At 35.8% G+C, this 27,078-nt stretch overlaps 1 protein-coding gene across 1 annotated transcript in view; it reads right to left on the minus strand.

Annotated features, from left to right (window-relative positions):
* PLD1 (phospholipase D1) overlaps nt 1–27,078 on the minus strand; it is a 262,525-nt gene that overhangs the window by 223,334 nt on the left and 12,113 nt on the right. The window contains exon 2 of the mRNA XM_031957664.1: nt 6,240–6,328. The gene's annotated coding sequence lies outside the window, so the exon portion shown is untranslated. The remainder of the gene's footprint in view (nt 1–6,239; nt 6,329–27,078) is intronic.

A 27,078-nucleotide genomic window follows, 5' to 3' on the forward strand; every position in this document is an offset into this window, starting at 1 on the left:
CCCATTGCTCCTCTGAGGTCACATGGAAAAAGCCTAATCTCTTTTCCACATGTCAACCTTGCAAGTACTTCAAGCAGTGATCACTTCCTTCCAGAGTCTTATCTCTTTCATGCTAACAACTGTTGTATCTTCTTCATTCTGTCAATATCCTTCTGAAACTATGGTGTCCAGAACTAACCTCAATACATGCTATGGTCTTTAAAAAGATAGAGTGCAGTAGGACCATAATCTCATTAGCCTGAGAGTTATGACTCTTTGATGATAGCCTAAGACTGCATTAGTCTTTTGGGCAACTATATAACATTATGGTATCTCAGAACTGTACGATTTTCCCAAACTTAATAATACACTAATATAATTTTTGTTACTGTTTACAATACTACAAACTAAGAAAAATCTTTACAAACTTAAATGTTCAGGAACTCAGCACAGTACTCACAGAACACAGAAATCTTAGCATGTGTTATTTCTTCCAGCTACAAAGACAAAAGAAAACGGTTTTAATCTAAAAGAGCTTCCATTCTACTACAAGTGCATATGGGGAGTGCTCAGTATATGTGAAATATTCTAAAGCAGGATATGGCAGGATAGGGCATTAGCCACTGGGATGGATAGTGAAGACAGTAAGAGGCAGAGACAAGCAAAGCTGAGATCCAGGCAGCTTCTACAATTTCATCAAGGAAAGAGTTCCAGGAATGCTAAGTTCAGAGTATAGTTAGCATCACAATTTGACTGGAAGGTAGAGCAAGTGAAAGAAGGGAAAAGGAAGTAAGTCTAGAAAGGTTCATCTAGAACCAATAATTAACCATTGAAGTTTCTTGAGTAGAGAAGTACCCATGGTCAGACATGGCAGTTGTGTGGAGAATGGCTTGGAAAGAGGAAAAGCTTGAACCAGGTAGAGCAATTATATATCCAGTCTAAAGAGAGATGAGAGCTTGAACTAAAATGAATGGGGTAGAGATTAATGTTGTGGAGGCAGGATCAGAAGTTTGGCACCCAAGTTTATGGGGAGGTGGGAAAAGGAAGAGTGAAGACTGGCTCCAAGGTGAAACAACTAAATAATCGGAAAGATAAGAGTGCCCTCAACAAAAGTAGGGAGTTTGGAGGAGAAGCTTGGTTCTGTCTTGGATGTGTTGCACTGGAGATGTTAATGGGACATCCTGGTAAAGATGGCTCCCCTTTCAGTTTTGTTATTCAATTTCTGTTTCCCCAAACTCTTGTCCATCCAGATCAAAAGAACAGGAAACAATAGCTGGATGTGGCAAGTTTAGGCACCCATCAAGTGGGGTCAAAGGACACAGGAGAAACTGATTTAATCAAAGCGTGTGGGCAGAACAACGCTGAGTTTCTGTGCTGAGCATTAGTAGGGGGATATCCAGGGCAAGGAATCTTAAGCTGTCTAAAGTGGGATCTGAGCCATGTATATGTATGTGGGGGTGGGGGAGATGATGGTGATGATTAAACTGCATGTGGTATCAGGAGGTAACTATTTATAGGTATTGGAGAACTACCTAAAATAGGGGAAAACCTAGACATTTGGTTTGGTTTCTTAGAAGTAATATTAACTTCCATCATTTATAGGAGCAGTTCATCATTCATCCCAAGTTACCATGAAGAATTGAAACAAATACACTGTGTTTAAAGGGTCACAAGTTTAATCACAACATGAAAAGTTTATTGCCTTTATGTATAGCCTTCTCCATTTGTTGTTCACATGACATAGTTCTCTACTGCTCATCAGCAATAGATAGAGATACATATTCTTCATATATATGAAATGAATAATATATGCATGTATATATATGGGAGAGACAGGGGGAGGAAGGGAAGGAAGGAGGGATAGAGAAGGAGGAAGAGAGAGAAGAAGGGGGAGAGGAGGAAGGGAGAAGAAGGGAGGAAAAGAGGAATAGAGAGGGAAGGAGAGAGGGAAGAGAAGGGAGGAAGAGAGAGGAAGAGAGGAAAAAGGAGGGAGGGATGGAGGGAGAGAAGAGTTTTTTAGGTATGGAATCATAGCTAGAGAGTTAGTTTCAAAAATTGTAAGACTTGGGTTTAAGTCTCACATCTGATGACACATGCTAGTGATGTGACCTTGGGAAAGTCACTTAATTTCTCAGTATTGTAGGTCAGTAGTATCAAACTTAAATAGAAAGATAAAAAGTGCACAGCAGAGAAGAAAAATAACCTACAAGGAAACAAAGGAAAGATGGCCACTCATGAATATAATCTTTTATATTATTATATGTGCTTTCTTGAAATGGAAATTTATTGTTATATATTATGAATTCTCCCTGATGGTCTCTCGGGCACATGATGATGTTTTATTTTGTTTTGTTTTTTTTATTTTTCTTCTCTGTCTTTCTTTTTCTATTCTGTTTTTTCTTGTTTTGTATTAAATTCAATAAAAAAAGTTTTAAAAAATCAAATAGAAACAAAGATTACTAATCCATACCTAGGGATCTCTGTCCACAAACTGACTTAATTTTAAAATGTAATATCATCTATATTTTATTGTATTTTATTTATTTATTTGGTTAACTATTTCCCAATTATATTTCAATCTGGTCCAGGTTGTTAGGAGTGTTGTGGATCACCATAGAGGCCACATATACTTTTCTCAATTATCTAAGACTAGATATTGCAAAGAAAGTGACCTGCCTCAATAGAGGGCATTTCCTCATTAGGCATTCCTTCTGCTTCACCCTATTTAGTACAGAAATAGAGAAACAAAAGCTTGAACACTGCTAGCTTTGAGGGCGACATGCCAAAGAATGCTAAAAAATGCCAAAGGAATAGGATATTTTTTCTAAATCTACTTCTCTTTCTTAAGTTAGGTTAATAAACATGTCAGAATAACTGTGTGATGTTATCTTGAGAACAGGAAGAAAGAAGGCAAAAGCTCACAGGAAACTTAGTTTTGTGGATTTCCCTCTTTTAAAACCAATCATATACAGGCCAAACTAGAGAGGGCATAGCCCAAGCCCTTCCACCTTCCACATTCTCATGTACCTGGGGCCATGATTCTGCCAAGGACTATGAAAAGGAGGGTTGAATGGGTATGGAGGACAGGGGAAGGAAGCAAGTTAGGGGAGAGGCTGTCAAAAATTCTATTTTCTTCAAAAGGAAGAGAATAACAATTCTTCCATGTTTAAAATAAACTCCCTTCTTCCCTCCTTGCCTCCTAGCATCCCTCAATTCTTTCAAAGCACAGATCAGATGCCTCTTTCTGTCTAAAACATTTATTGAGCTACTTTTATGCTGGTTAATAGCATTTTCTGCTTCTCCACCCCCTTTCCCTCACAATCACTTTATATGTAGTCATTGTAAGAATCAAAATTCTTCAAAAAAGTATTTTGTTTTATGTGTTTGATTGATCAGGTTCTAGCATAGCTCCTCGAACATAATAAAGGTTTGTGGAATTCAATTGATTTTGCACGTCCCCATAGGCCCAAGGGTAGATACCGAGTTAACACTTTTGCCTATTGCATTAGTCATTGAAGATTCAGTCATGGGAACAAACCAGGGCAATCCCCAAGTCTGGGCTCATATTCTTAACCTTATCACCCTCTTTGGGACTTGTTCTGGAAAAATGATTTCATCCTTAATCAACCATGTCCTATGGTCTCTAGTGAAACTCGATGGAAAGGACACACCTTCAGCTGGATTCCCTCCAACATCGGTTTCAGAGATTGCAAAGTCTAACATAGATAACAAAAGAGGCATTTCTGCATTTCTTATTCTCATGGAAAGTGTGAAAAAAAAAAAAGCAGAAATTTCCCACAACATTGTTCTCCTGTCATTTAAGATGCTTACCATATATTAGTTTGGACTTTTTAATGGAAAGAACCCATCAATGAAATTTGTTCATCACTAACAGACTCTTTCTTGATGAAAATATGAATCAATCCAATCATTCTGGAAAATAATTAGAAATTATGTCCACCCCTAAGTGACTGAAAAAAAAAACATATTTTGACCCAAAGAGCTCACCCTTAGGCATATACTCCAAGGAGATCAAAGACCAAATATTCTATAAGAATACACAGAGTACTGGACTGGGATTAAGAAAAAAAATATGAGTTCAAATCCTGTCTCAGAAACCCATGTGAAGTGTCTCATAACTCAGAAAATTGTGTGATCCTGGTAAATCACCTAATCTTTTTTTCCACCTCAGTTTCCCTATCTTCCAGAGTTGTAGTGAGCCAAATGAAATGATATATGTAAAGTATTCTGCAGACATTAAAGTGCTATATAAATAAGAGGTCCTATTAATACTGAAACATCTTTTGTGAAAACAAAAAAAAAAAAACTAGAAATAAATTAGAAGCCAACCAAATTTGGAATGGCTAAACAAATTGGGGTACATGAAGGTAAAGAATAATTACTGTGAAATAAGAAATAGCGAATCTGAACAATACAGAGAAGCTTGGGTACAGAATGAAGTGAGTAGAACTAACTATGTGACGATGGGCAAGTCACTTCACCCTATTTGTCTCAGTTTCCTCATCTGTAAAAATCAATTGGAGAAGGAAATGCCAAGTCATTCCATTATTTTTGCAAAGAAAATATCAAATAGGGCCATGGAAATAATACAAATAGAAAGAATAGAATAAAATATACCAAATGTTGAATGATATATCCAACCTCGTAGGGATGAAGAGGGCAGATATGTAATGCTGCACATACTTTCAGATATTGGGATTTTTGCTAAACTGCCCTTCTCTCTTTTGTAATCTCTGTTAAAAAGAATGGCATGCAAAACAGGAAAGGGTGTGTGCCATATTTGAAAATTGTAAAAACAAAACCTATCAATAAACTTTTAAAAAATGTTTGTATGTACATATAAGTTTACATATATTACTTAATTCCTGTCTGAACCAAACTATTACTTGAGTTAATAGTTAATTTAGTATCATGAAAAGTTTAAAGTAGCTTAGCTCCTCCACATATGCTCCATTAATGATAAAAACAGAGGTAAAATTTCAAATAATGACTAAAAAAATACAAACATATATATATATATATATATATATATATATGTTTCTCTATTTGTCCTATAAAAAGGCAAAAACCAAGATAGAAACCATGAATTCTAGAAGAGATGACTTCCTAGGGAAGGCAAAAGAAGCTCAGAATCGATGTCAAACTTTGATCAACACATCAACTGGGGAAGCCTCTGAAGGACTGAAGCCTTCAGAATTGTCCTGACTGGAAACAGCCTATTACAGACAGTCTCTCTGACTATAGACAGAATCTTCCAGTATTCTAAGTTCAGACAAGATAAAAGAGAAAGGAAAAATCAATGGCAGAGCTTAGGAACCTGAAGCAAGTACCAAACAGGGCCTAACTATCCATTCCATTCAAGAGTATGGGAAGGGACAGAATCTAATTCTAGAACAAAGTCCCAAATCAGGAACTGAAGTTGAAGATATGACTAAAAAAGAAAACAGCAGTGAGCATAAAGAAATATTCTATTTCAAAAGTACCCATGAGGGTAAACCAAGGAAAGAAGAGTAATTCTAGCAATCATAAAAAGGCATAAAGAAAAGACAACAACTGTGATTTGGCCTAAAGTCTACAATAAGAATAGTTGGAAGAAGTCAATCAGGAGATAAAAAACAATATTAGTAAAATAAGTGCTCTGATGTAAAGAATTAGAAGAAAAACCTAGAGCAGAGAGTAGAAAAGATTACCCAAGTAAGAGGCTCTCTGAAAATTAGAGTAAATAAAACAGAATTCAATAATTTCATAAATCAGCAAGAGACATTAATGCAAAATCAAAAGATTTTTAAAAGAAAATGTAAAGTGTCTGCTGTCAAAATAAAATCAATCTAGAAAACAAATAAGAAATTACTTTAAAAAACCAAGACTCCTTAAAAACCACAAATAAAAGACATCATCTATATACTAGATTATGAGGAATCATAAATCAAAACTGCCTAGATTTTCTAGAACCATAACACAAAGTGAAAATAGAATTCATGAGTCATCTCCTGGAAAAAAAAACACTAAATAAAAACTCACAGACATGTCATAACCAAAATTCAGAATTTCTAAGACAAAGGAGGAAAAAATACAGAAGCAAAAATAAATAAACTAATAAGTAGTCAGAAAGAAATAAAGCATCAAAGAAATAGAATCACATAATACTTTCCCACAAGTATTATAAAGAATAGAAAATCTTGGAAGATGATATTCCAAAATGCAAAAGATAAAGGTTTCCAATAAAAAAATTTACTTACCTTGCAAAGCTGAATATGTATGTGTAGGAAAGAAGTCTTTAATGTAATTGAGGACTTAGAAACTTCTAAACACAGGAATCAAGAAAAACCTAGAAAGATAAATACATTTGAATAATTAGAAGAGGCTAAACAAAAAATGTAGTATTTACATTCTGCAATGGTGTAGTACTTACATTACAGAAGAAAATGTCTTCAAAGTCACAGAGGCAATTTACACAAGACAATCATAGGACTGGGAATAGTTTTATTCTGTTTTTGATGGTCTTAAGAACAGATAGAGAAAGCGGGGGTGGGAGGGGAAGGAACATACTAGGGAAGAAAGAGGAAGAAATGATCATGTCTCATAATTTATTTGAGTAAGAAAAATAATATGCAAACATATAGGAAGTGAGCATCATGTGAATGCCCCTCTTATCTAAAGTGGACAAAAGAGGGTTGAACATGCATCCACTTGCACACAAGAGTTTGTTATACTAATATTAAACTCATTTTGGTGAAATAATCAGGATTAAATGACTTGCCCCGCTAGGAAATGTTAAGTATATGAGGCCAGCTTTGAACTCAGGTCCTCCTGACTCCAGAGTCAGTTGCTCCATCCATTGAACCATTTAATCATCCTTAACATTAGTAGAGAAATAGGCAACAATTTAGAGAAAGGAAGATAGGGGTTTTCTAGGAAATGTAAACCCAGGGAAGGAACAGTCATGAGAGAAACAAAATTTGGGGTAGAGGTTAGTTATATAAAGAAGTACTTAAGAAGGGAAAAATTGGTTAGGATGTGATAAGTGGAAGAGAGGATAATCAGTAAAGTGGAGGCAGATAACTACAATTACAGATCATTAGTATTAATCACATTCCTTCGTATTCATCATTTTCTCCTTGTAAAAAGGGTGGCAGAAAACAATGGAGTAAAAAATACAAGAGGACAGTATGGAAGGAAATATGCAATTACAATCATAATCATGACTATTAATAAGAAAAAATTAGCTATTAAATGGAAGAGTACAGCTGAATGGATTAAAAAGCAGAATCTATTGTTCTTAAAAAAAAAAACAAGAAAACCATAAAGATTCACACAATTAAACAACAACAAAAAAAAGGGGGGCTGGAGCAAAATCTAATATGTTTCAGGTAAACCCTCAAAATCAGGAATAGCAATCTTGACCTCAGACAAAGTAAAAATAAAAATAGACAAAGGTAAAAAGGATAATCAGGTAAATTACATTATTTTCAAAGGTACCACAAATAATGGAAGAATATCAATAGTGTGTGTGTGTGTGTGTGTGTGTATGTGTGTGTGTATACACACAGACAGATAATGAATCACTAAATGGCACAGCAACTGAATACCTAAAGGCAAAGTCAATCAATTATAAAACAAATTGATAGCAAAAGTATAATAATTGGGGAGTTCAATGCACCTAAGACCAGGCAAATATAGCAAAAAAAAAAAAAAAAAAAAGGTAATTGAGAAAAAAAATGCTAATGGTCTAAATGGAACTTAGAAAATTAGATGTAACATTTCTGTGGAGAATGGAACTTAATGGAAATAGAACAATACCTTTTTCTCAGATATGAATAGTAATTTTTACAAAAGTTGAGCATGTGTTAGGGCAAAAGAACCTGATAAAAATGCATTAAGGCCAAAATTTTAAATATATTCCTTACTGACTATAATGCAATAAAATTGTTACTAATAAAGAGCCTTTAAGGAAAGGATTGATATTTAAAGCCTAAATAACTTTATTCTAAAGACTAGGTAGGGTAAAAGAACAAATAAAAAAAAATAGATAATATCATTAAAGAACATGACAATAATAAAATAATCAAGAACATTTAAATTATGAAATACTTTCACTGATAAAAGAAACAACAGATTAATGAACTGGACATGTAGCCAAAAACAACATCAACTAGAAAAACAACAAATCAAAATTCTCAAAAATCCAACTAGATAGACTGAAAATCAAAAAAATCAAAAAATCAAAAAGATTAAAAACTCAATTCAAGCCACTACTGAATTAATAAAATTATAAACTATTTTGATCTAATAAAATAGAAAAACTTTAATCAATCCAATTAAAATAAAGCAAAAAATCAAATTACCAGTATAAAAATAAAAAGTAAAATTCTTAATAAAGATGAAAAAGAAAAAGAAAATTATATGCCATAATCATGTTGGATTTTTACTGGGAATGGAAAGCTAATTCTATACTGATAAAACTATAAATATAATAGAGCATATTAATAATACAAGAATAAAAAAATATTAATGGATGAAGAAAAATCTCATAAAATGTATTACCATCCATTTCTGGTAAAAAATAAAATTAAAAGTTTATGCTAAATTATCTCTTTAAAAATGAAGAGCCAGTATTATGGATAAATGCTAGAGACTTTCTAATGAAATCAGAATAAAAGAAAGAATTCCACCATTATCACTATTATTTGATATAATTTTAGAAATGCTAGTTATAATAATTACTCAAGAAAAGAAAATTGAGGTAGTAAACTTAAGCCAAAGAAGAAATAATGAACGATCTCTTTTGTAGATGATATGATGGTCTTTTTAGAGAGCCCTGGAGTTTTAAAAAAGAAGAAGAAAAAAATGAACTCACAAGTCATTAGCCTATTTCCAACAAAACTAAGTCTGAAGAAATAGAAATTTCATTCAAATAACTAGAGAATGCATATAATATTTGGGAGGCTATTTGTAACATACACAGGAATTATCTGGATAGAATTATAAATTACAGAAATAAGATAGCCCTAAATAATTGGAAGTATATGATTTGCTTAGGAGATTATCATCCCAAATTATGCTTAAATTACTTCACTAGCAGTACTAGATCTCAAATCATATGACCAATCGATCACTATTAATACTATTTGATATTGGCTAAAAAAATAGAAAACTTGCTCAGAACATAAGATTCAGACACTAAAATGCATCATGTTCAATGCCACAAACACCTTAGCTATCAGGACAAGGGATCATAATTCAACAAAAATTGTAGAAAAAAAAAGTTTATCAGAAAATAAGTTTAGACAAATACATCTCACCCTCTACTATAACAAGCTCCAAATTCTTAGATGATCTAATATAAAAGATCATGTCACAAATAAATTAGACAAACAAGTAAAGCAATACCTTTCACAACTATGGATAGTGGAAGAGGTATTAATCAAGTCCAGGATAGACAGGACCAAAGGAGATAACATGGATAATTGATTACAGCACATTTAAAGCTTTTCCACAAGCAACATCCATGCCGCTAAAATTAGAAAGGGAATGGTTAACTGGGGAAAGATCTTTGCAGCAAATTTCTCTGAATACTTATTGCCTTTTTTGGAAGCAAAGAACTGAAAAAATAAAAAAAATCACCCTCAATGGATGAAAAAATTATAACAGACATAAAGGACTCTTTATAATTAATGATGTAGTCAGGAAGACCTGCGTTCAATTGCAACCTAAGACATCTCCTTGCAGAGTAATCCTGGGCAAGTCACAACCTCCAATTGCCTGAGAAAAAGATCTGCTGGAGAAGGAAATGGCAAAATACTTTAATGTCTTTGCCAAGAAAACTCCATGTATAGCATGGACATGCTATGATCCAGTGAATCATGATAAAAGGAAAAGATTCTGGGAATTTTAGGAAGTTTATATGAACTGATGCAGAATGAGATGGCTAAAGCCTGAACAATAATTTCTACAAACTGCTTTGATGTTTTAAAGAAAAACAACTTTGAATCAGATTTAAGAATTCTGCTCAATATATTGATCATGACTCATGAAGAACAACTGATGAAGCATGTTGCTACCTCCTGATGGAGAGATGATGGACTTGAGGTGCCCAATGAGAGCCACTTTTTTAAAAAACACAGTCATATATAGGCTTATTTTACTTAGCTATGCTAATTTATAAAAAGGGAGAGGCTTTTTTTCTTGGGGGGGAGGCGATTTGTGATAATGGTTTCCTCAAAAATGAAGAAATAATAGAGCATCAGTGTAACCCTTAAAGAGATAGAAGTGATGGGGATGAGTTTCTTTTTTTTCTTTTTTTTAATTTAAATTTATATGTATGGGCAACTTTACAGCATTAACAATTGCCAAACCTCTTGTTCCAATTTTTCATCTCTTACCCCCCACCCCCTCCTCCAGATGGCAGGATGACTAGTAGATGTTAAATATATAAATTAGATACACAATAAGTATACATGACCAAACCATTATTTTGCTATACAAAAAGAATCAGACTCTGAAATATTGTACAATTAGCTTGTGAAGGAAATCAAAAATGCAGGTGGGCAAAAATATAGAGATTGAGAATTCAATGTAATGGTTTTTAGTCATTACCCAGAGTTCTTTCTCTGGGCGTAGCTGGTTCAGTTCATTACTGCTCCATTGGAAGTGATTTGGTTGATCTCATTGCTGAGGATGGCCAGGTCCATCAAAACTGGTCATCATATAGTATTGTTGTTGAAGTATATAATGATCTCCTGGTCCTGCTCATTTCACTCAGCATCAGTTCGACTAAGTCTCTCCAGGCCTTTCTGAAATCATCCTGTTGGTCATTTCTTACAGAACAATAATATTCCATAATATTCATATACCACAATTTATTCAGCCATTCTCCAACTGATGGGCACCCACTCAGTTTCCAGTTTCTAGCCACTACAAAAAGGGCTGCCACAAACACTCGTGCACATACAGGTCCCTTTCCCTTCTTTATGATCTCTTTGGGATATAAGCCCAGTAGTAACACTGCTGGATCAAAGGGTATGCAGTTTGATAACTTTTTGAGCATAGTTCCAAACTACTCTCCAGAATGGTTGGATTCGTTCACAACTCCACCAACAATGCATCAATGTGATGGGGATGAGTTTCAAAGGGCAGTCAGATAAACTAGACAGCACCGGAACTAATGTGTTGATTTGATGAATATATAAATTTATTTTAATATATAATTTGAATTGCAAATGTAAATATTTGAATTTGAGTTGAAAATATTTATTTATGTGCTTTATTTTTATGTTACATATATTTATAGATTACTCCTGCTGAGGTAACACAGATAAGGAAAATTAATAATATAAGTCCCCCTTAAAATATGGGCCCCATTAAGCATCTCAAATCCATCATCTTTCCATCAGAAGTTGGCAACATGCGTCATCAGTTGTTCTTTATAAGTTATGATCATTGCATTCAGTAGAATTTTAAAATCTGATTCAGTTGTTTTTTTTTTAATACCATCAATTGTGTAAATTATTCCTTAAGAAATGAATTACTTAAATAGTCCCATTTTAGAAAAAGAAACAAAAAGTAAATAAAAAGAAAACCAAAAAAAAAAAGTGAACAAGTCACTAATGAACTCTCTAAGAAAAAAATCTGCAGGGCCAGATGCATTCACAAATGAATTCTATCAAACATTTAAAGAACAATCAATTGCAATACTATTAAAAAACTATCTGGAAAAACAGGTAAAGAAAAAGTACTGCCAAATTCCTTCTACACAACACAAACATGGCATTGATACCTAAACCCGGAAGAGCCAAAACAGAGAAAGAAAATTACAGACCAATCTTTCTAATGAATAGTGATACAAAAAATTTAAATAAAATATTAACAATGAGATTACTGTAACTTATCAGCTGGATAATACACTGTGACCAAGTATTACAGGATTTATACCAGGTATGCTGGGCCAGTTCAATATCAGGAAAACTATTACCATCATTGAAAACAAGGGATAATTTACCCATCAGATCTTTGGAGAAAAGAGGAATTTATATTCAAAGAAGAACCAGAGAACATTGTGAAAGGCAAAATGGACAACTTTGATTACATTAAATTAAAAAGGTTTTGCACAAACAAAACCAACAGAAACAAGATTAAAAAGGAAGTACAAAGTTGGGGAAACATCTTTTATAGACAGCATTTCTGATAAAGGTCTCATTTTAAAAATATATAAAGAATTATGTCAAATTTATAAGAATACAAGTCATTCCCTAATTGATAAATGGACAAAGAATATGAACAGACAATTTTCAGATGATGAAATTAAAGCCATTTACAATTATATGTAAAAATGCTCTAAATCACTATTGATTAGAGAAATGCAAATTAAAACAACTCTGAGATACCACCTCCCACCTTTCAGATTGGCTAAAATGACAGGAAAAGATAATAATGTTGGAGGGGATGTGGGAAAACTGGGACACATATATTGTTAGTGGAGCTATGAAATGATCCAATCAATCTGGAGATCAATCTGGAACTATGCCCAAAGAATTTAAAACTGCATACCCTTTGATCCAGCAGTGCTAGTACTGGATCTGTATCCTAAGGAAACCCACATGTGCAAAAATGTTTGTAGCAGCAAAGAATTGAAAAATGAATGGATGCCCATCAGTTGGGGAATGGCTAAACAAGCTGTGGAATATGAAGATAATAGAATATTATTGTTCTGTAAAAATGATGAACAAGCTGATTATAGAAAGACCTGGAAAGATTTACATGAACTGATGCTGAATGAAACAAACAGAACCAGGAATACATTGTACACAATAACAGCAAGAATGTGTGATGATCAATTATGAAAGACTTGGTTCTCAGTGGTTCAGTAATCCAAAGCCATCAACAGACTTTGAACAGAAAATGCCATCTGCATCCAGAAAAAGAGACTCTCTCTTGGTTTTTGACATTTTGCTCTGATTTTTCTCTCCCAACATGATTCATAAAGCAATGTTTGTTAAAACAAACAAACAAGCAAATAAATAAATAAATAAAAAGAAAAAATATTCCTCGGGTTTTGTCTATCTCATTCTGCATCAGTTCATGTTCTGTGGAACTAATACAGTTCCTTAAAACCTAATGCAGGAGGACAAAGTACAAAAAGAAGCATAAAAGGGAAGGATGAGGGATGTTGCATAAGAGGGCATGGTGGGAAAGTCCTGGTAGGTGAGGGGGAGGCTCCTTAAGTGGAGGTTCTGGAAGGAGACCTCTATTTTTAATCAGAGGGAAGGACCCCCATGGCACCAAATACATGCTTGTTTGTTAATTGATCAAATGAGATAATGTATGTGAAGCACTTTGTAAAACTTCAATTACAATATTAAAAATTACCTCTTAATATTATTTTTCTAGACACATGTTATAAGGATCAGTAAGATTCAGTCAGTAAGACAGGGTAGGTCATCAGGGTGAGCATTTGTGAAGCTCAAGATTCTAGGTGAACAGAAAGGGAAAATCAGGAAGGGAATCATGCCATAGAGAGGGCATGTGAGTATTGGACAGCCCAGAGGGGTATATCTAGGTTTCTGCTTATAAGTAAACAAATTTTGTTCAACTCTATATTACGGAAAAAAATTCTGAAGGGAAAGGCTTCCACTGAGAAAGGCCTAATTCAGCATCTAAGAACTTGGAGGAGATGCAGGCCATGGGAGGGGTGCTGTTTGATCTGGGGGTCATGGGAGGGGCTGCCTGCTTTGGAGATCATGTGTCCTGGGAGCTCTCTCACTTGAGAGAAAGAGATAGCAGATAAAGTGAATATTGGCAACAAATCTAAAAGCTGAGGTTCTTTGCCCAGGGCATGGGAGGGACTGTACACACAGGTAGGGCTCAGTAGGCACACCTAAATAGAACAGAGAAATTGGGGTGGAGGAGCTTGTCTGCTGCCAATGTATATATCACTATGGGAAGATTTCTAACCCAACAAAAATATTATTTATATATATGTGTGTGTGTGTGTATATATATATGTATGTATGCATATATATCCCCAAACAGCCACAGTTATAATGGCTTTTACTCAGTTAAAAAACTGAAATGCAAAAATTCAATTCAATAAGCATTTATTAATTCAGAACATATTAATTGATAGAGTACCAGACCAAGAGTCAGGTAGACTCATCCTCCTGAGTTTAAATCTGGTCTCAGACACTTACTAGCTACGTGATCCTGGGCAAATAACTTCACTCTGTTTGCCTCAGTTTCCTCATCTATAAAATGAGTTGGAGAAGGAAATGGCAAAGCACTCTAGTATCTCTGCCACAAAAACCTCAAATGGGGTCACAATGAGTTGGACACAACTTAAAAAACTGAACAACAATAAAAAAGTTCCTGTAAAATAACAGTTCCTATTAGCTTATAGTCATATTAGAAAATATAGTCATATTAGCTACTAGTCACATGAAACAATAACTCATATTTATATAGAGGTTTCAGGTTTACAAAATACTTTCTTCAAAAAAACCTTGTGACAGAAGTATTACAACTGAAACTCATAGCCCAAGATCCTACAGATAAAGTATTTAACCAATGCTCGTTCCCTGACTGATTGACATGGATAAGTTTTCACCTAGGGGCCTAAAACCAAGAGGGTCAATTTGTTTGTTACATTGCCCCTTCCTGAAATTGCCAGGAAAATTTCCCAAAATGTGGGCAACAAGCAGGGCCTTAGTACCCGTATGCTCAAGGTTCAAATGCCAATTAGGAATAGAACAGGTTTCATTTTACCCCTCTTTACCTGGGGAATTCCTGAATCAGTTGTGCTACATATTGGTGATAGAAGTGATTGTGATTTGACAAATGTTGAAGATGACAAATTCAGAGAAACGTGGGAAGACAAACCAGGAGAACAATGTGCTCTTTAACTTCAATAAATCAATTAAAAAAAAAAAAACACTAAAACTGTGATGAACTCAACTTAATGGCAGTGACCAACAGAGGGGCCCAGTAGGCTGATGATGCAACAAATCACCCTCCTTAAGGAAAGGAAGCTGATGGTTGACAGTGTGAAAGGTGGAATAAGCCATCAGGATCAACTCCTATAAGGATGATTTTTGCTTGTTACAGAAAATAGTTTTATGGTGGGGTAGGGGTGTTTGGGGAAGTAATTCTGGTATAAATAATAACTGGAATCAATAAGTTTAAAATGAACAAATAAATGGATGGATGGATGGATGAATAGGTGAATAAATGAATGAATGAGTAAATGAAAAAAAATTGTTGAGAGACTGATGGTGACAACTGTAAACACAAATTTTAAGTCATCTTGTCTCTGGATTTTCATGCTGGATTTGTTCCTTCTGCTCCTCATTCTTGGGTACAAATACTGTCTTACTACCTTGAATAAGACACTATATCTCTCTTGGTCTCAGTTTCTTCATTTGGAAAATGAAGGAAATAGACTAGCTGAGTTCCAAGGGCTTTCTGAATCCTTAAATGTATGAGGTGATAAGCGTCTAGAATCAAACAATCTGGGAATAAGAAGAGATCCTAGCAGCTAATTTGTCCAACCCATGTCACGATTATTTCCCGTTTTACTTTCTCCTAGGGTCACCTAGCTTTTGTCTGAAGTTATCTAATAAGAAGGAGCCCACTATCTTGAGGACTGGTTTCTGTCCCTTTGGGACTGCTCCAATTGTTAGTAAATTCTTCCTATCATTGAATTCAAATCTGCATCTCCACAACTTCCATCATTATCCCTGGCTCTGCTTCCTTGAACTCAGGAGACAGAGTCCCACATATCTGCCACATTATCCCAGTTCTTCAAATATTGGAAGATGATCTATGAATCTCCTCCCCTAACCTCCCTCCCCCCCCGATTTTCTTCTCTTGGAATAAATCATGGTCTAGAAATTTCTTACCATCTTGGTGAAGACAAATCAAAATAAAAGTAATGGTTCTTACTCATTTGTGCTCTCAGAATGAGACATGAACAATTAGTCATTCTTGCAATTAATGGCTTTTGCCTGAACCAACATGACACTCGAGTCTGTTCTCATTGGCCTGTGAGAGGGAATGCAGTATAGAAGGCAGAGTGCTAGACTTGGGGTCAGGAAAACCTGGCCAAGAATTTGGACTCTGAGACTATGTATGATGCTGATCAAGTCATTTCCTTTCTCTCAACTGCCATTTTCTCCTCTGGAAATGGGAATGACAATATCTATATTCCTTGCCTCACAGGTCTGTAAGAAGGTTTAAGTGAATTAATGTGTGCAAAGTACTTTTCAAGCCATAATCACTAGAATGTCAGTTATCATTAATTATCATATCCCACATACTACCACCACTGCTACAACCACTGACTACTACTACCATTATTATTGAAATCACTCCTGCCTCACTCAAAAACCTTCAATGGTTTCCTATCATTTACCAAACAAAATTCATTTTTTTTGTTCCAATAAGGAGACATGATTCTGGTTTCTTACTTTTTCTTATATCTCTAACATGAACAGAAAGATTAGAGTAGTAGAAACTCAAAGTCAGAAGATTCATGCCTAGCCTCTGACACATCTTGACTGGATGACCCCAAACAAATCTCTTTACCTCTCAGAGCTTCCCAGGAACCAACTCTCTAAGACTATGAATTGGTAAAGGAAGTTTCTACAAGACTGAAGGGTATATGATGATAAAATCACAATTCTGAACCAAAGTAGTAGGGTTCAGAATTCTCAAAGTAGTAGGAGAAGTTGACATGTTAGAGAGAGGGTCATACAGTGGAAAGGGCATGGGAGGAAGAAGGTTAACAGGGTTCAAATTTCAGCTCTGCCATTTAGTATTTGTGTGATCCTAGGCCATTCATTTTACCTTTCTGGGTATCAGTTTCCTCATCTGTAAAATGAGGGAGTTGGACTGGGGACACCCATTAATTGGGGAATGGCTGAGCAAATAATGATCTATGATTGTGATGGAATACTAGAGTATTGTAAGAAATGATGAGCTTGATGAATGTAGAAAAACATGGAAAGACTTGCATGAAATGATGAAAAGTGAAATGAATGAGCAGAGTTGACTTAACAGCTTTTCCTACTTCCCTTCCAGTGATGAAAATCCTTGCTTTCCCTCTGTTCTGTATGAATTCTTCATGTACTTGGTTGTCTGTAACGAGGTGTTTTCTCCTTTCCCCATCACATTCTGAGTTCCTTGAATAGGGAATGTCTTTTGCCTTTCTTTGTATCCCTGGCCTAATTAAGCATTTAATAAATGCTTGTTGACTGACTTTTCTTATGGTCCCGATGTTGATTTACGTATTCTATTTTTTTTCAATTATATGAGAAATCTATCTATCTATCTATCTATCTATATGTTTCACACACATCCCTACCACCCTCCCCCCGGAAGATCCTAAATGGGAACCATAGCCTAAGTTTAACATGAGAACAGACTGTCGTGAAGAGCATCATTTCACAACAATAAATCTATAATCCAAATCTCACCTTTGGAAAAATGTCAAGGCTGAGCTGTAATAGTGTTGGATTGGCTGCCCTATTAGTCCAAGGCTCACGTTGAATGAATAGTCCCCTTCCCACCAGCTAATACAATTATATCTAAAATTAGGCTTTGGCAGAATTAGGCAATCTGATTGTCCAAATGATCAAGAACTCTCACATAATTTGGACTCACATCTCTTTCTTTTCACTGTTCCCATCATCCCTTTGCACCCTAGGCTCAGCCCCTTGAGGCCTTCCCATCAAGAACTGCCTTTAAGTGTTAATCTATGATGCAATTTCCTTCCCTCCTTTCAAGGATCTCCCTAAATCACAAAAGCAGTAGGTGCAAAAGCAGGAGGTGAAATAAGGGCTAAAGTTTACTCAAGACTTAGCCCAAGAGGTCCTTTCTATCAAGTGTAGAGTTTTGTAGGGAGAGTTTTAAAGAGGAAACAAAAATAGAAATAGAAAAACAAATTAACCACCATTTTTTAAATTAAAAAAAATTTTTTTTTTAAATAACCAAATGCAATACATGCATTTTTAAATGGGTCTAACATTTTTGAATCACCGTGCTAGGTACAAGGATAAAACAAACAAAAATAGTCCCTGGCAAGACCCTTCAAGAAACTTATTTTCTTTTAGGAGTTATGTCACATAAACCATGAGTATGCTGTTTAAAGTTTAACAATTAGCTCTCTGGAGGGGGAATGTTTGCATGACACATTTTAATTTAATCTGCCTAATGAGCCTTTTCTCTGTTGATTTCTTAAAACTAGAGAATTAACAAAAGAATAAATTAAGCCCAAATTTGTAGCCTTTGCCAATTTCCAAGGTGTAAATGTCTTGGATACTTAACTGTTTGCCTCAGTTTCCTCACCAATAAAATGAAGTGGTAAAGAAAATAGCAATTTACTCCAATATCTTTGCCAAGAAAATCCCATATGGGGTAATGAAGAGTTGGACATACTGAAATGACTGAGTAACAATCTACCAAAAATAATCACAATAATTCTGCCTTTAGTGATTTCTTGGTCTCTTTTCTACAGGCAGAAGCCCATATACCAGTAGTATTTCAAGCTATGAAATGTCTCATAACAATAAAAAAAAAAGAACCATCCAGAATCATTCCTCAGTGATGCCCTCTTGATTATAGGATAAAATACAAACTTCTCACCTTAATGTTTAAAGTTTTTCACAGTGTACCTACAAACTACATTTTTAAGCTTATTTCACATTAAACCGAGGCAAACAAAGTTAAATTACTTGCTCATGACCACACACAGAGCTACTCTGTCTGAGGCCACATTTGAACACATGAAAATGAACTTTCTTAACTCCAGGCCCAGCACTATCCATTGGGCCATACAGCTGCTCCATGATTGATGGTACTTATTATATATTGATACCACAAGTGAGAACCCCCCATTTTACAAGACTGTTCTTAAGAGGGTTACATTTGTATGTTCATGTTTTCATGTCATTCTTTTTTGCTTGTGTGTTTGTTGAGTTAGTAATTGTCTCTGAATTTACTTGTCAAAAATGGTATAGCTTTTCATTCTTTTCTTTAGCTCCAGGAAAAGATCATCCCTTCTCGTCCCTTCTCATCCTTTCCCTTGCTACTCCCTCTGCCCCAAGTCTTTAAGATAACAGCAGTATCTGTCAAGGTCATTCTCAGATTATATATTAGTGTCCAAGCTGAACAGACTGATCAATCTATGAAAACCATCACTTCTTAACACCCCATCTTTAGGTTATGGGAACAAGCCCATCACAATTCTGTCCTCATATAACAGTACCTGCATCTGAGGATGCTGAAGATCTTGGATATGTAGCAAGATCCAGTATTCTTAAAAACTGTCCATGTGCTCTGAAATGAGCATGAGTGTGGACCTGATCAATTAGTGCTTGTAAATCTTCAAAAATTCACTCCACTTGGAGCGAATGATGTTTAGCTTAGAATGAGTGATGTCAGAAGTAGAGCTTTTTCTCCACATGAGCCAGAGCAATCCAGACTCAAATTCTCTGGTTACCAAAGAATCATCTTTTGACCTTCATGTGGTTGGAGAAACTATCCTCCCAGAGATAGCCAGCAGAGGAAAGGAACAGGCTTAAGGCCATGTCCTTCAATCTGGAAGCACCTCAAGAGGTCTTGGCAAATCTCATGCTCCCTACACTCCAGAGCCATTTGAGATCCTGCCAACTATGATTCATCTCTTGAAGTAACATATATTCTTCAATAAACCTGACTGGAATAAATATCAATGAATACATTGGTCTTTCACTGGGGTAGTGATTATCACAAAATCATTCATTTAGAGGGCACTTGATACTGAATATTGAAAAATGAGCCTGATAACCCATCTAGCTCTTGGAATATTCTCCCCACCATGAACCATATATACCATAGGAAACTCTTAAGTGTGTGTGTGTGTGTGTGTGTGTGTGTGAGAGAGAGAGAGAGAGACAGACAGACAGACAGACAGACAGAGACAGATAGACAGACAGAGAGAGACAGAGAGAGAGAGAGAGAGAAAGAGAGAGAGAGAGAGAGAGAGAGAAGGAAAGAGAGGGAGAGAGAGTGACATGGTTCATTTAATTCAGTTTAATATTAGGTACATACTAGAAGTCAGACACTACTAGACACCAAGAATTCAAAGATAAATATGCAACAATCCATACCTTGCATATGTTTAATGAATAAGAGCTTTGGGGATTTGTCAACAGGAGATCACAACTTCATGAAACTTAGGTGAAAACTAGGTTTATTACAAGAGAAATGAATATGCACATGGAACCCAAAGAACTCACAATCCAAGTTAAGGGGATTCCTTAGCATCCCTTAACAAACTGCACTGAATTGAATACCAACTTCAAATGTAAGCCCATTGAGTATTATATATGTATTATGAACAGTGCCTGAAACATTGCAAATAAAATATGAAAATAAAACAAATGATAAGCTCCAAGTCTCCTCTGAAGTCATACTCTGATGCATCACTGTGACTGGAGACAACTCTCAGTTCTCAAAAGCTATAGCAAGTACAAGCTCTGCCCAGCTTCACCATGATGTACACAAGATCTTGCAAAGGACTCAGTGTCTTGTTGCCCAAAGACTACCCTAGATGCTCAACAAAGGGGTGGCTATGGGATATCCATGGTACAGTAGGAAAAGCCAGAAAGACCAATGTTCAGATTACATCTTCGATACCTACATTCTTGAACAAATCATTTCTAAGACTCAGTTTCTCTATCATGGAGATAATATCTGTAGAAATAACTTCACGGAGTTATTGGGATGCTCAAATGAAATCTTAACTATGGAGCATTATAACAAACTTTGAAACATGATGTGAATATCAGTTATTAGATATTATTGTTATTTTTATTTTCTACCACAGGAACTAGCAAAAGCATCTACTAAATTTTAGAGGTGCTGATCTGCACTGGAGGGAAGAGTATCCACACCAACAGAATCATAACTCCTTAAATCATCAAAGGCCTAGATTTCACTCATTGTTCTGATATTTAGTACTAAGGCAAGTTTTTTTAATATTTAGCCTCCATGGCCTCACTTTCCCAATCTGTAAAAAAGAGAAGGATAGACTAAAAGACTTCTGGGTTCTCTTTCACCTCTAAATCTATGAAACTGTGACACTATTAAAGAACAAAAGCAAGATGACTCAGTGCACAGAATGCTGGACTCATCTTCATGAGCTCAGATATGATCTTAAGACACTTATTTAGTTGTGTGATCCTGGGCAAGTTATTTAATCCTGTTTGCCTCAGTTTCCTCATTAGTAAAATTAGTTGGAGAACTGCTCCAATATCTTGCCAAGAAAACCCCAAAAAAGGTTTTGGAAAAAAACCCCAGCCAAATCCAGAAAGAGGGCTGTGGGAAATGAATATGGATCCCAACTTCGTATTTTCGTCTTTTTTGTGGTTGTTTGCTTGCTTTTTTTTTCTTTCTCATTTTTTCCCTTTTTGATCTAATTTTTCTTATAAAGCATTCTAAATGTGGAATATGTTTAGAAGAACTACATGGTTTTAATCTATATTGGATTATTTTCTGTCTAGGGCAGAGGGTAAGGGAGGAAAGGAAGGAGAAAAAAATTGGAGCACAAGGTTTTGCAAGGATGAAAGTTGAAAAGTATCTTTACATGTATTTTTAAATTAAAAAGCTATTATTAAAAAAAAGAAATAAACATCCAACAGAGACTTTCTTTAATTGCATAATATGTTAGTCATTGGATAATTAGGACTGAAGCACAAAGTCTCAGCTTCCCTACAGGTAATACTCCTGATTCTCCAACATAGCCTGTTGCTCGTGGTACTATGTCCCCCAACCAGCTGTGAGCAAGCACAACTCCTCTGTCAAATAGCTTGTGTTTTTTCTTCCACTAGTAGGCATAAGCAAACTGTTGCTTTGTCATGTCTGTGCCTCGGTACACCCACAACCTGAAATTTTTACAGCACACACACTCAAGAAAGATTGAGACTGCGTATGAAAGTAATAGGAGGTGAAGAAATTGTTGAAGACTCAAAAAAAAATTTTACTCAGGTAAAAACTCTGCTCTCAACAGAATCATCCAAATCATGGCCACCATTCTCTGCCTAGTATTGTTTATGGGGACTTCATGAATGGATAGAGACTGTATGGCATAGAAAATACTTGGAATCTTGAAGCTTTCAAATCCCAACCTCAATTCGTGCTAGCTCTGTAAAACTTTGGCAAGCCATATGGTTTTTCATCTATAAAGTAGGGGTAATATTATCCCCAGTACCTAGCTTACAGGTTATATCAAGAAAACATTTTGTTGTGTCCATATATTCAGAAGCACTAATTTAGAATAGGAATTCTGAGTTAACTTTAAATGTTAGAGAGGAGGCACCAGGCCAGGGTCACACAACTAGGAAGTGCCACAGACAAAATATGAACTCAGCCTCTCCTGATTCCAAGTCTAGAACTCAAATCACCATGTAGCCTGCTTCTCAGTGTTGAATTAAAGAAGTATGGAATCACAGGAAGAGTAATAGACTTGGAGCCTGGAGACCTAGTTCAAAACCCACCTCTGACACTAACTAGATGACCTTGGCAAGGTCAACCTAATCAATGTCCTAGAAATACTTTCTTCTTGGGGTAAATTCTCAATTTCTCTCCCTCCCTCTCTCCTTCTCTCAGTCTCAGTCTCTGTCTCTGTCTCTCTGTCTCTGTCTGTCTGTCTGTCTCTCTCTCTTTCTCTCTCTCTCTCTTTTTCTTTCTGTCTGTCTCTTCCTCTCTTCTCTCTCTGTCTCTCTCTGTCTCTCTCTCTCTCTCTGTCTCTCTCTCTCTCTCTCTCTACTCTTCTCTCTGTCTGTCTGTGTTAGTCTGTCTGCCTCTTCCTCCTTCTGTCTCATTTTCTCTCCCTCTCTCTGTCACTCTCCCTCTTTCTGTCTGTCTGTCTCTCTCTTTTTCTGTCTCTCTGTGTCTGTTTCTCTTCCCTCCTCCCTCTCTCTCTCTCTGTGTCTGTCTCTCTCTTTCTCTCCCTTTCTCTCTCCTTCCCTTTCTCCCTCCTTCCCTCTTTCCCTCTTCTCCTTCTCTCTTTTTCTCCCTTCCGTTGTCTGTCTGTCTCTCACTCCTCTTTCTCTGTATCTCTGTTTCTTTCTCTGCCTCTCTTCTCCTCTTTCCCCTTATCTCTCTCTCTTTCTTTCTATCCTTTCCTCTCTCCCTTCTTCTTCCCCTTTCTCTCCCTCCCCTGCTCTGAACTTGACAAGCATCAACAAACATGAAATTTACCATATCAAAATAACAGAAAAAGGAAATTGTATAATGAAAGCCTAGATCTCTTTTACAAACAGCTTATATTTTTAAAGTATATTAGATTTAGATTGATGGAAACCCCATGGCCCTGCCTGATTCTCTCTCCTCCTGAGTTTCCTTCTGCTACCTTCTGTGTATATTTTCAACGTCTCATTGGTTCATTAGGCTTTTACTAAGTTGTTTTGGAGCATGTTGCCTCCCAAGTTTCCAAGGGTACTTGGGAACTTGTGAAAAGTCCTTCCCAAAAAGGTTATGTCCTTGAATTATGATAAATCTAATATTGATCTACCAAAGTTGTTGTGAGGAATTTAAGGTTTCAAAATAAATAAATAGTAAACGGTAATTTAATATCTAATAATCTAATATCTAATATTATTTATTATAATAGGGAGCCAGAATCAGTTATTAAATTGTCAAACTAGCTGGCTAAGAGGTTGAGGGTGGGGCAATGAGCCCTTAATACTGATCTGGAGTAATGTCTCCTTTTCAAAGAGAAAAATTTTAAAACATATAGATAACCAACCACTGGAAGAGCTGTGAATAAATGGTTCACCAATTAATTCATATTTCAGCTGGCAATGATGAATGGACAGTCTGAAACTCATAACCTAAAAAGACAGATGTGATAAGAACAAGTTACAATGCTGCAAAATCCACTGAGCAGCTTTCCCAACCCCTCTCTGGCGTGCCCATCTTGCTGTGTCATTGCACCTCCATCTGCCTCTCCCCTTTGTCTCTTTCCCTCCCTGGTCCTCTCTTGATTCTCCCTTTCTCTCCATCATTCATTTGTTCCCAAGGTCAAATTGAAATATAATTAAATTGTTTGCTGTTACATGTTAAAATTTCCTGTTCTGAATGAAAACTGAAGGCTGTGTAATTAATACTAAGTAGAGATAAGAAAATGAACTTCCTTCTTTGTAGAGGTGGGGGACTATGGAGATTATTGTTGTTATTCAGTCAACTATAACTTCCCTTGATCTCATTTTGGGGTTTTCTTGGCAGAGATCCTGGAGTGGTTCCCCATTTCCTTTCCAATTATGGAAGCAGAACATAGAATACACTGTTAGACTTGATTGATTGACATGTTATTTAAGTTCACTGAACTGCCATTTTTCTCTTTATTATTCTTTGTCAGAAGGGATGGGGGCTGTGACATGTAGGAAAATGGAGGTGATAAACAAAGCATGAATATAATTTTAAATTAAATAAACACACATGTTGCCTAGTTATAACTTAAAAAATTGGCCAGATGAAGATATCTATCTTTCTCACTATATCCATGTCCCTCCACAATGAAATAAAATAAAATAAAATCAGTCTACATTAACTTATTTTTTATTTCTGTCTGAACCTTGATTGCTTTTCTTTTTTCCACGTGAATAAAACAAGGCTCCTCTTCCTTGTTCTAAATTGCTCAGGAATTACACAGAGATATATGCAACATTTGTGCTGTCCAGAAGGAAGTGGGTGGTCACTAGGGCTAGAAACAGCAACGGAAAGAGAAGTGACAGGGGAGTCAGGAGACCCAAGCTCTTGTCTGGAATCTGTCATGAGCTCACTTTTCTGGGGCTCAGTCTGGGCTTTGAGAAAAATTAGAAAGATGGGTTAGATATTCCCTGAAGCCCTTGCTGGTCTTAACATTGTATTCTTCTGTAAAATTCTTTTAGTTTGTAGTGCTCATCTGATATCATTATGATGGGGGCGGCTAGGTGGCGCCATGATGCACAGAGCATGGAGTCAACAAGACTCATCTTCCTGAGTTCAAATTTCTCCCCAGACATTTATCTGGCTGTGTAATACTAGGCAAATCACCAAAGTCTGCCTCAGTCTACAAAATGAGCTGGAGAAAGAAATGGAAAACCACCTAGTATCTTTGCAAAGAAAATCCCAATGAGAAAGAGTTGGACACAATTGAAAAATGATTGAACAGCAACAACATGGAAATGACAGACTTATCATGCTGATTTTTTTAAGTGTCATGATCTAAGCATCCCAAATGCACTCAACCTACAACTTTTTATTATTTACTATATGTGGGATATACAGTGACAAAAAATGAAACCTGTCCTGCCCTCAGAGTTTACATTTGTGGAGAGATATAATGTATACAAAGTAGCATATACAAATACATATTGTTTCAATTACTTGAACTATGACTAGGTAATGTGATAGCCCTTTTTGAGGGAGGGGTAGCACATTTAAAATATATGCACACAGATGGGATTACTAAGTCTTTTACCATCTTGCCCCATAATGAGAGATGTGGGTGATATTAGCTGTTGGGGAACTGAGAAAAATGGAAGCCAGGACACGAGCTACTAGGGATTTTAAGAGATAGAGGTGAGGAGGCTTCCAATCCAGACTTGGGACAGAGCTTCTGCAAAGGTAATATAAATTGAAGTGTCCATAGTCTTAAAGAGTTACATTCATAGTGAGCCTCACAGAGACCCTATAAGCACCATGGACATTATAAGTGTATACATAAGGCTTAAAAATTTAAAGAGTTAGGTACTTGTATCATGGTCAAAGAGGAAGTAAGCATCCTGGGGTCTTCTGAACCCCAAATTCTCATTTTTTCTCTACTTTGAAAGCCACTTAAGAGGAAGATTTGTGTTCTGTGGCTATATTGAAAATGAGGAATTCTAATGGCCAAAGAGAAAGAGCTTCATTTCACAAGCTTACAGGGAATTTCACCCATAAATCTACCATTTCACCTGTTACCATATCAGGGAAGAGTCATCCTAGATATATCGTGTTTGAAGATAAATTTTATCTTTTAGGTTATTAGCAGTGATTCATTTGATCTGCCAAGAAAATCATTCTGTATAATTCTGTCGGATATTGAAAGACTTAGTTAGTATTTCCATTACTGTGCATATGTTTTAAATGTGCCATTTCTCCCTCAAAAAGAGTTATCACATTACCTAGTCACATTACAAGTAATTGAAAAAAATCGAAGCGACCAAGTCATCCACTAATGGGGACATAGTTTAATATATTGTGCCACATTCATGTAAATATGAGAATCAGAGAAATATAAAAAAAACTTTTATGAAATCATGTAAATTCCCCCCAAAAAACCCCCACAAAACAGAATATACACTAATTATGACCATAAAAGAGGGGAAAAAATGAATGGACAAGAAAAATACCTGGTAGTGATTATGTAGAGCTTTATAGTGTGCAAAGAGTTTTTCAAAGTCTATCTTATTTGATCCTTACCACCACCCTGTAAAATAGATGTTGTTATCATCCGCATCTTACAAGTGAGAGAACCAAAGATCAAGGGGGTTCAGATGCTCTCTCAGAAACACACACTAGTATAGTGTCTGTGGAAGTAATTATTAAGAATCTGAGGCAAAATTTGAATCCATGCCTTCCTGACTTCAAGTCTTGTATTTTATCTTTCCTGCCATTTGTTCACTCTAAGAACAATGATAAGAACTTAATAAAAGCTTGTTGACTTGACTTACGCTTCCTGACATGAATTGGCTTGTAAATAGTTACCAAGTGAATTGACTGTATTGATGTTAAACACTATTTCCAATAAAACATTTCAGAAAAGTTGAAAGACAAAGGGCTACATTCACAGGTCTGTTAACCTTCTGGTGCCACATAAGAAAATACTATCACAAAACCACAATAATTACAGTTAATTTAATTTCCAGCTTTCATCATTCCACATCTGTCTGGAACAGCAGGCTCAATGAGACATCTTAGTGAATAGGGCCAGAGGGGAGGGGAATCAGCCAACACACATGGAAAAGTCATCAAAACAATGACTGGATAGTTTTTTTAGAGAAGTTGATAAAACAGGTGGGG

The sequence above is a fragment of the Sarcophilus harrisii genome, chromosome 3 (genome assembly GCF_902635505.1).
Source record: "Sarcophilus harrisii chromosome 3, mSarHar1.11, whole genome shotgun sequence".
Classification (NCBI taxonomy): Eukaryota; Metazoa; Chordata; class Mammalia; order Dasyuromorphia; family Dasyuridae; genus Sarcophilus; species Sarcophilus harrisii.